The 9867-nt window shown below is 42.1% G+C and overlaps 1 protein-coding gene across 1 annotated transcript in view; it reads right to left on the minus strand.

Moving 5' to 3' along the window:
- Positions 1-9867, minus strand: part of COG2 (component of oligomeric golgi complex 2) — a 1275772-nt gene that overhangs the window by 1021324 nt on the left and 244581 nt on the right. The gene's annotated exons all lie outside the window — the stretch shown is intronic.

A 9867-nucleotide genomic window follows, 5' to 3' on the forward strand; every position in this document is an offset into this window, starting at 1 on the left:
AAAGTAAAAGTCATCTGAAATTTCCACATTAAAGAGATCTGTAACTAATGAAGAGGTTGCTGCTAGCAAACAACTTTTTCATTGTTTCATCTACAAATGAAGTGCCTGTTGCCCTTGAGAAATAAATTGCCTATGTTACATTAAAAGAATGATAAGCTAGTAATATTGCAATAGGGAATGGATGGCAAACTGATAACAGGTTGATAGTTACTAAGTATCACTGCCAAAGATGACATTCTCAGCACTGCAGCATCCACCCCAACACTACATAGCATCAGCAATCCATCTACATACTGTGGGAGTAGAACCCACAACCTTCTGCATTAAAAGCAAGTATTGTACCTGTTGTGCTACTAACAACACAAACAGACTTGGCCATAAGCAGCACTAAACCTAAACCTCTCCCCATAAAGAACTATGCAGCACAAAAAATCTGGAAAAAGTCAAATTTATTGGGGGGGGGGGGGCAAAGGCCCAAAACCAGGGACAAATTTTAAACATAGCTTGTATAATGTTAGAAAAGTTGCTGGAATAAAATGTTTTATGTTAGCATGCATTTCCTGAAAGATAGGAAGACTGAAACTTTAAATGGCTATCATTATTTAGTGAATTCAGTTCTCATTAATTTGCTGGAAAACCACAACTTTTAAGAGGAACAGACCAAAGAGCCAAAGAACACAAGTGGTGGTGTGGGTGGTTAGAGAATTCAGGGTCCTTGTGAGCCTGAGCAACACTAACCACCAGGTATACTTAAAAAAAAAAAAAAAAAAAAAAAAAAAAAAAAAAAAAACCTCAGTAAAGAAGTGTCTGGATTGAAACGCTGACACAAACAAACTTAAAGATACAGATACAGCAGTGTACTTTAAACAGCTTATAGTAGTGTGATAATTCAATAAACGTATTTTGTTTTTTAGTGTTGTTGGCAGCATTATAAGTTGTTGGTAGAGCTAAGGACAGTGGCCAAGTACAGACAAACTAGTTGGTACCTCTTTAATGATTGGAATGTCACAGTTCTATATTTATATTGACTTTTTGCTAGGTCCATCCTATTAGACCTATGGCCTGCTTCCAGGGAAGCTCCGTTGTAATACTTTTTACAGCCTTGGTGAAATTTTACCAAGAGAATGATGGAAATGCCCCTAGTCCTTCTGCCAAGTTCTATGTGAGATTTAATATACAACTAAGTGACTACCAACTTATGCAGATAGGACACCATTTTAGCATCTCATCTCAGCACTACTACCGGGCGGCCAAGGTGGTGCAGCGGTTAGCGTTGTCACCTCACAGCAAGAGGTTCTCCAGTTTGACCCTCGGCTGGGGTGTCTTCTGTGCAGAGTCTGCATGTCCTCCTTGTGGTCGTGTGGGTTTCCTCCGAGTGCTCTGGTTTCCTCCCACATCCCAAAGATATGCTGTAGGTGGGTTGGACACTCTAAATTGGCCCTAGGTATGAGTGTGTGCATGTGTGTGCCTTCCGTGGAAGGTTGGGCGCCGGGTTGGCAACTCGACACCATAAAACTCTACTGCCAATCATGAGCGGACAGGTGATCTGCTGTAGCGACCCCTAACCAGGAAAAGCCGAAAGAAGAAGAAGAATCTCAGCACTACTACCAGCAAGGTGTTCCACTGCAAACCTAACACCTAGAAGTAAACTGTTGAGGAGGCCTTTGTTGATTGAGTTGCTTTGTTATAACAAACTTTAAAAAAAAATCTTCTTCCTTCAGGCTGGCATATAGTACTGAATAGCAGTGCCAAGCTCATACAGCATCACACAAAGGACCTAAAGAATGGATGTAATTCTGACATCTGATCTACACATTTCTTAGCAGGAATATCCATTTATTTCCTATAATTTACTGTTATCTGTGATGACAAATGCACATTGGTTAAAATTATCACTTACTTCTACTTGCCAATAAGCAAGACATTTACCATCTGAATTCCATTTTATAACTGTTACATTAGTTAAATGAACAGCTGGCAAAAGTTGTGTAGTATTAGTAATAGAAGACGGTACGTACAACAATTATCTTTAAAGAACCATCTTTGGGTAAACCCCTTTTATAAATCTTAACTTCAAGATATATACAGGTTTCTATAATTATTGACTTGAATTTATTCAAAATAACAATCCATTCCTTTTATTGTTTTAAATTGACTTGACAGGAGGAGTGCCAGGCTTAAGATCTGTGCACTACTGATAACTGTAGAAAATGTTGTTCCTTAATGTGTTATTCTGGGGTTAGTGTAAGGAAAATCAAGATTGCGCTTATGCTACATTCAGGATTACTCTTCTCTGAGATATAATGTGAAATCTGGGTTACGTACATATTCATTAAAATGCCTACTAAGAGCATTTTTTCACCATGTTGGGGGTAGAAGGGGCTTGTCCCCTTGCAAAAAGACATTTTACTGAATGATTTTCTAATGTTAACTGTCTTAACTGTAGTATGCAGCTGAATTATTCTAATAATGTATGACCAATATTTTTTTGAATTGTTGATAGTTCTCTTGAGAGCTCCTACTAGAAAGCCAATAGGATGGACTTAGTGAATCGGCTGTGAAGTTTTAATTGATTCCTTACATCATAACTGCTGGAAAAGGACCACATATTGTTGAATTCATTCACATTACTGCATCCATTCTGGTAACTCTATGTGGATAGGTATTTAATGCTGGACTACATTCTGTCTCCATCAGCAAGGAAGCTAGTACCAGATGGTATTCCCATTACAATGATTTAATGCCATATCCCCACATACACAATGCCATCAACAATACGGCCAGCAGATAAACTAATAATGCCATCAAGATTAACTAATAATGCCATCAACGGAACAGCCAGCAGATAAACTAATAATGCCATCATGGAACAGCCACCAGTTAAACTAAATTAATAACATCAACGGGAATGGTTACACACACAATTTGCACACACTGCATTTTCAGCCGATACAAATGCTAATAATAAATGGCTATTATCACAAAATAATTTATTTTACATTTGTTAACCGGGAAAGTCCGACTTGGAACAAGCCCTTTTTCAGCGGAGGCCCAAGGAGAAACGCTCCAGATGCATGTCTTTGTAAAGTAAATAAGTATCCAAAAGTAATTAAAAGAAAAACAAATATTCAGAAAGTTCTGAAAACAATTTTAAATGGCTGCACATATGTTATATTTACTTAAGGACCACAATACTTGGTGCGTGTTTTTTATCCAGCCTGTAATCCTATCAGCATATAGCAAGCAGGTGCACTTTCTAATAACCACATTAGATTTTTTAGATGTTCTATTATTTCATAATATATGGTTAACACCTAACTTTTCCACTTCACTTCCTGAAGTTTTGTGTTCCTGCATCAGATTGCTTTTTATTATAAATCAGGGACATAAACTAAACACACACAGAGTCCATTACATAAGTAAAATAAGCTGCTGTGTTGTCGCAACCCTTAAGTAGCTGCCATTGCACTTGTGGGCTAAAGTATTGCTTAAAAGTAACAAACAGGCTAATACACTCAAGTGTACCAGCCTTTGATAGCAATTTAGTCGAAAACAAAGCATTTACTGCATTTTTTCTGTCTGTTTGCAAAAAAAAAAAAAAAAAAACAAAAAAATATTTCTCCTTTCCTAAACTTTCCTAGCTAGTTGTTCCAGTGATCAGACTTTGCTGATCCCTGGGCTTTGTATTTGGTTTCTGTGTTCCTCCATTTTCTTGTGTGGCCAGAGGTAGTTTCTTTACTCACCAGTGGGAAGTACTGAGCTGCTTGTTTGTCCTCATAGGAGTGGTTAGAAGCAGCAACTAGTAATTTGTCGGCCATTTTGGGTCATTTCCTGTTTTTTCCAGCCCCCTGCTATAAAGCACGCGTTAGCGCGGAGCTGCTACCGTTGCACACTAGGGCAGCGCCGGTTAATCAGATTTAAACTATTAGGGCCTACCTAAAGTCCACTCTTCAAATTTTCCCTTAAAACTACCTTCCTCAAAGTATACTACTGTTCTATTTAGTGTATCCTACAACTATAAATTATCTCTACTTGACTCCCAAGTAGACTATTCTCTATCTGTATAGCGAAGCACTTGCTCCTACAGTACTTATCACCTCGATACAGCACTCTTGTTATAGAAAGTACCCCAAAAGCAAACCCGATTTCTCGGTCACCCACATCCCACAGAACCTTTTCTTAAGTTTTTCTGTCTATTCCTTCTAGCATGTCAAGGGATCAGTTGCTAATGTCCTCTCCTGCTCAGCTGGTGAACCTGGGAATATTGAGGCAATGCTACAATTGCCTCATGTACACAGACAACCCTCTCCTCCTCCCACAAAACACAAATACATGCGAGAGATGCAACTATACGGCCAAACTGGAGGCTGAGCTCTCTCAACATAGGACTGGCATGACCAGACAGGAGGAGAAGGTAACCACACACACTATAGACCCAGTCTCACATAATACCATCACAACCTCAAATCATACACATAAACACACAAAGACATACTCGAGGCTCTGATCAAAATCTACCAAAACAGCAGAGGCCACCAAAGCAGACACCCAAACAACTACCACCTCAGAACACAACACCTGCAACACATAGACCACACAGTCAGAGTGTCAAGCAGTCACAGCCCTTAAGGCCAAACACAATGCCAGACACACTAGTCATTGGTGACTCCATAGTCAGACACACTGCCGTCCCGCTCACCAGACTGAGTAAGGAGAAGGTCACAGTAAGCTGCCTGTCGGGTGCTAGAATCCGCCACATAACGCATGCACTCGGGTCTCTCAACAGCAGGTACAAGTACGACTCAATCATTGTCCACGCTGGTGTTAACGACCTGAGACGTACCTCCTTGGACTACATGAAAAGAGACATAGAGGAGCTCTCTGATTATGTAGCCCAAGCAGGTATGACCCTGACCTTGAGCAGTATCCTACCTTCACCAAGAATGATGCCACAATACAGAGATAAGATGATCAGCTTTAACAATTGGCTTAAACTCTGGTGTCATTCAAAGGGGATCCAATGTCTGTCTGCCTGGGATGACATGCTGGACAAGCCACGCTGCTTCGCAAGGGACGGCTTGCACTTGTCACCACTGGGATTCCGGATTTTGGCAAAGGCTCTTGCCACCCCCATAGTGCCTTTTTTAGGCAAGGCTCAAATTCTAAACCTACCACCCTAGAACAAAACAAAGAAAAAAACTAAGGGTAATGCTGCTCAATGCCAGAAGTCTCAACCTCAAGATGCACGCACTCGAGGCCCTTCTCAGTATGGAGAACATCGATGTCTGTGCTGTGACAGAAACCTGGTTCAAGGCTCCTGAGAGCACCCCAGCACTATCAGGTTTTACCTCATATCATGCGTTCCGGCCCCAAAACCCGGACAATACCAAGAAAGGAGGAGGGGTATCCATATTCATCAAGGACACCCACACCTCAAGATTGGTGGCATCGCACGATGCATCGGAAACCATCCAGGTGCAATTAACCATAGGCAAGATTGCTCTGCAATTTGTAGCATGTTACAGGCCACCCTCGCAAACTCAGGAACCTCATATGGCCTTCCTGAAAACACTGGAGGGATAAATGTATCTCCAAACACCATCATACTAGGTGACTTCAACTACCCTAATATAGACTGGGAACACTACTCAAGCCCAAACACTCTAGCCCAAAAGTTCCTGGAATTCATAAACTCAAATGCCATGGAACAACTAGTCACCATCCCCACAAGAGGAGAAAACATACTTGATCTCATCATCACGAACATGGGAGCACAATGTTCAACGCCGGAAGTATACCCCTCACTGGTGAGATCTGATCACAAACTAATCTCGCTGGAGGTCCTCATCCCGCCCCACCGAAATGAAAAAGACCACAGTAAAGAACTTCTCGAAAGCCGACTTCACACTTCTAAAGACTAGTGTGGTCTCCTTTAAGGCCCCTGAGCCGGCGGTTAACATTACTCAAACCGCTGAATCACTTACAAATGCCTTCTACCAGCACCTGCAGGGCTGCATGGATCAGGCAATCCCAAGCAAAACAAAGACTCTTTGTACCAAAGGCAAGCGTCCAGTCTGGTGGACCCCAGCCATAAACAAACTCTACAACAAAAGGAGAAAGCTACTACAAGATAGAGCAAAATCCTTAAAAGGTAAGACACCGCTGATCACTATAAGTAAAAGCTAAGAGCTCTCATAAAATCATCCAAAGCTAATTTTGAGAAAAAATAGCTAAGGACTCTAAAGACAACCATAAGGCATTCTTTAGCTATGTCAGAAACCTAGGAGGAAACTCCCAGATATGCTCAGAATTAGTTCAAAATGATGTGAAGATTACTGATCCTACAGACATTGCCAACATACTGGCTGACAGGTTCAGTGCAAACTCCCCCTCCCCTAAAGGAGAGATATCTATACCAAATGATTGTAGCCCCCAAACATCTCTAACGCCCAGGTGAGAACTGCTCTCTCCAAGGCAAAGAACACAGCATCCATGGGACCTGATGGTGTCCCCGGCTGTGTGCTCCATGAACTCAATGAGGAATTAAACCCACAGTTAGGACAGCTGTTTAATCTTAGTCTCACCTCCGGATCGCACCCAGGGAGTGGCGCACAGCGACTGTGGTCCCACTCCACAAAGGCGGTGCCTCCACCGACCCTGGAAATTACCGTCCCATTAGCTTGACAAGCCTTATCTGCAAAGCCATGGAGAGGATCATAATGGATCTCATAAATAAAGACATAGGGAACTTGCAGACTTTGGATCCAACCCAGTTTGGCTTTGTCAAAGGCAGATCATGCCTTTTAAACTTGGTTGACTTTTTGAAACAGTCACCAAGGCCATTGACGAGGAAAGGCAGTCCATACAGCCTACCTAGACCTGGCGAAGGCTTTTGATACAATACCTCACTCGGGTATCATTGAAAAACTCATCAACTTAAATGTAAACCCATACATTACAAGATGGGTTGCAAACTGGCTGAGTGACAGAACCCACAGGGTCAGAGTTGCTGGCCCCATGTCAGACTCAAAGCCTGTCACAAGTGGTGTCCCACAGGGCTCAGTCCTGGGCCCACTCTTGTTTGGCATCTACTTTTCTGAAGTACAAGCAAACACAGGAGGGTTATGGCTGACAAAGTTTGCAGATGACTGCAAACTGGGTGCCGTAGTTGAAAACACATCCAACACAGATATCCTTCAGAAGGGTCTCACAGAAATGGATAACTGGTGCCAGAGCCATGGCCTAAAGTTAAATGCCAAGAAATGCATAGTCATACCCTTCGGGAAAAATAAGGTTACCCCTAGCTACCATATAGGTGGCAATCCCCTGAACACAGAAGAAGTTATTAGGGACCTGGGAACCCAGGTTGACAGTAGCCTTTCATTCGACACTCATATTGCTAAATTAGTTAGGAAGACCTTCTACATTGCCCACCTTATCATGAAGGGATTCACATCTAGATCAAGGGAAGTCATAGTCTCCCTATACTCATCAGACCAATGATCGAGTACAATGCCCCATTCGGAATGTATCTGACCCGACACTTGCAGCAGCTGGAGAGGCCACAAAGTTCCTCACCAAAAGGATAAAGGGTCTCAAAATCTGTCTTATGCTGCCCGACTGAAAGAACTCCAGTTATATTCAGTTGCTTACCGCTTGCTCAGAGGTGACCTATGCCTGACATACAAGGCCATGTCAAACCCAGATTTGATGAACATGCTTCATCTCAAAAATCTAGATCCCTCAGAGCCACAAGGGCGGAGACTTAAACCTCGACACGGTTATTAATAGGGCGTGCTGGAGGGATAGATTCATCACCCAAAGACTCCCTATGCTGTGGAACAAAATCCCGGTTTATGTGAGGCAGAGCACCTCGCTGGCCTTGTTCAAGAGGAATATTGACCAATGGATGGGAGATCGCAGATACACCCCAGGGGTTACCTCAGTGTCACTGCTCGACAGAGGCACAGCAAAATAATGGGCATAGTTTCTCCAAACTAAAGGGGTGGCGTAAGCCACAAATCTATGGGCTAGGCTTATAAATGCCCTCGGGCAGATAGCCTAGTATGAACCTATGAACCTATTGTTTAAAAGAGTAAAATCACACACCCCTTCTGCTGTTACATATGTAAGCCAGTTTCTCCTGCCACTCTTACAGCTGTATAATGTCCGTTACAAAAGTAAACAAAGCTACCATTGTTTCTACGGCAGCCGTTACATAAAAGAAGCTAACACAGTTTCTCCTGCTGCCATTAACACAAGTAAACTGTAGGTAAATTAGTAAAACAGTTTCTCCTGCCTGCAACCCTTAAAATACGACTTCCTGCAACGTTGTTTAAATATGTAAAAATACATACTCACTCCCTCTACCATGAAATAAGTACAGACTGTAGGTAAACAAGTACAGACTGTAGGTAAATAAGTAAAAAAGTTTCCTGCTGCAGCCCTTACAGTATAACGTCCGTAACCATTACAAAAGTAAAAGAAGCTGACATTCCTAATTCTGCCGCAGCTGTTACATAAAAGAAGCTAGCACAGTTTCTCCTGCTGCGATTAATACACACACCTGTTAAATAAGTAAACTACAGCTGTAGGTAAATAAATAAAACAGTTTTTCCTGCTTGCTGCAGCCCTTAGAAGTACGTTACACAAGTAAAGCAAGTTAGCACAGTTTGTTCTGCCTGCTGCAGCCCTTAAATAAAGAAGTCTATTACATAAGTAAAAGAAGCTACCCCTTAAATAAGTAAAAAGTCCGTTACATAAGTAACGGAACAGAAGCTGCCATTTGTCTTTTGCATGCACATATAGGTTTACATTACCTAGAAGAGGAGACGGTGAAGAAAGATGTGCTGTGCACTGACAGACCGGTCTGCAGAAGCTGACGTCATCGCACACGCCCTGCACGTGATGACGTCAGGAGTAAAAAAAAAAATAAAAATAAAAAAAAAAAATAAAAAACCCAGGAAATTAAAGGGGCCATGCGGGAATTCATGACACCCCAATATTTTGCCCTCAAAACAGGCATTTACCGAGGAATTCGGTATGGTTGAGAGGTATGATGCACTTTGATATACATCCCATAACAGACTCTTGTGTTCTCACCTAGGCTGATGTGCTGGTTTACAGTGGCCGCCTCTTTGAACATGTTCCAATTTGGGCTTTCAAAACAATCTTGGAGTGCTGAGACTGCTCCCTCTGGCCATATCCTTTATTGTTTCTTGGATGGCTTCCTTCTGGTTAACAATGGTCTACACGCTGGAACTAGCATTACAGAGAGATGGTGTGGGTGAGGCACTGCCTTAAATGCTAGTTTGACACTGGTATAGACGTTATCCAATATGTTCTCACCCCTAGTTGCAAAATCCACGTGCTGATCATAATGGCAGAACTGATTTCAGATCGGCCTGATTGAAGTCTCCCACTATTATGTGAACATGGTCCGGACTTTGGTTTTGCAATTCACTGATCAGCTGGTATAATGTTGCCCGTGCTTCATTTACATTAGCACTGGGAGAAATGTAAACAGTTGTGATACTAACCCCATTAAATTCCCTAGGCAAGTAGAATGGTCTGCATTTTAGTGACATGAACTCTGTATTTTCAGAGCAGTGAATGGAGACCATCTCGCAGCTGGAACACCAGTTATTGCTGATGTAAATACAGACTCCTCCTTCCCGAGATTTCCCATTGAGAGTCTGGGATCTGTCTGCTTAAATAATGATAGCCCCTCCACATAAACTAGCACACAATAGTTTCTCACCTTGCTTTGAGTAGTCAGCTCTAATCTTTGGTAGTCCATTTTGTTTTCTAAGGAGCGAACGTTTGCCAGTAAAATAGATGGAAGCACAGGCGTGTAGGGGTTAGGTT

This window comes from Protopterus annectens, chromosome 1.part1, assembly GCF_019279795.1.
Source record: "Protopterus annectens isolate FY-2018-M chromosome 1.part1, PAN1.0, whole genome shotgun sequence".
Taxonomy (NCBI): domain Eukaryota; kingdom Metazoa; phylum Chordata; order Ceratodontiformes; family Protopteridae; genus Protopterus; species Protopterus annectens.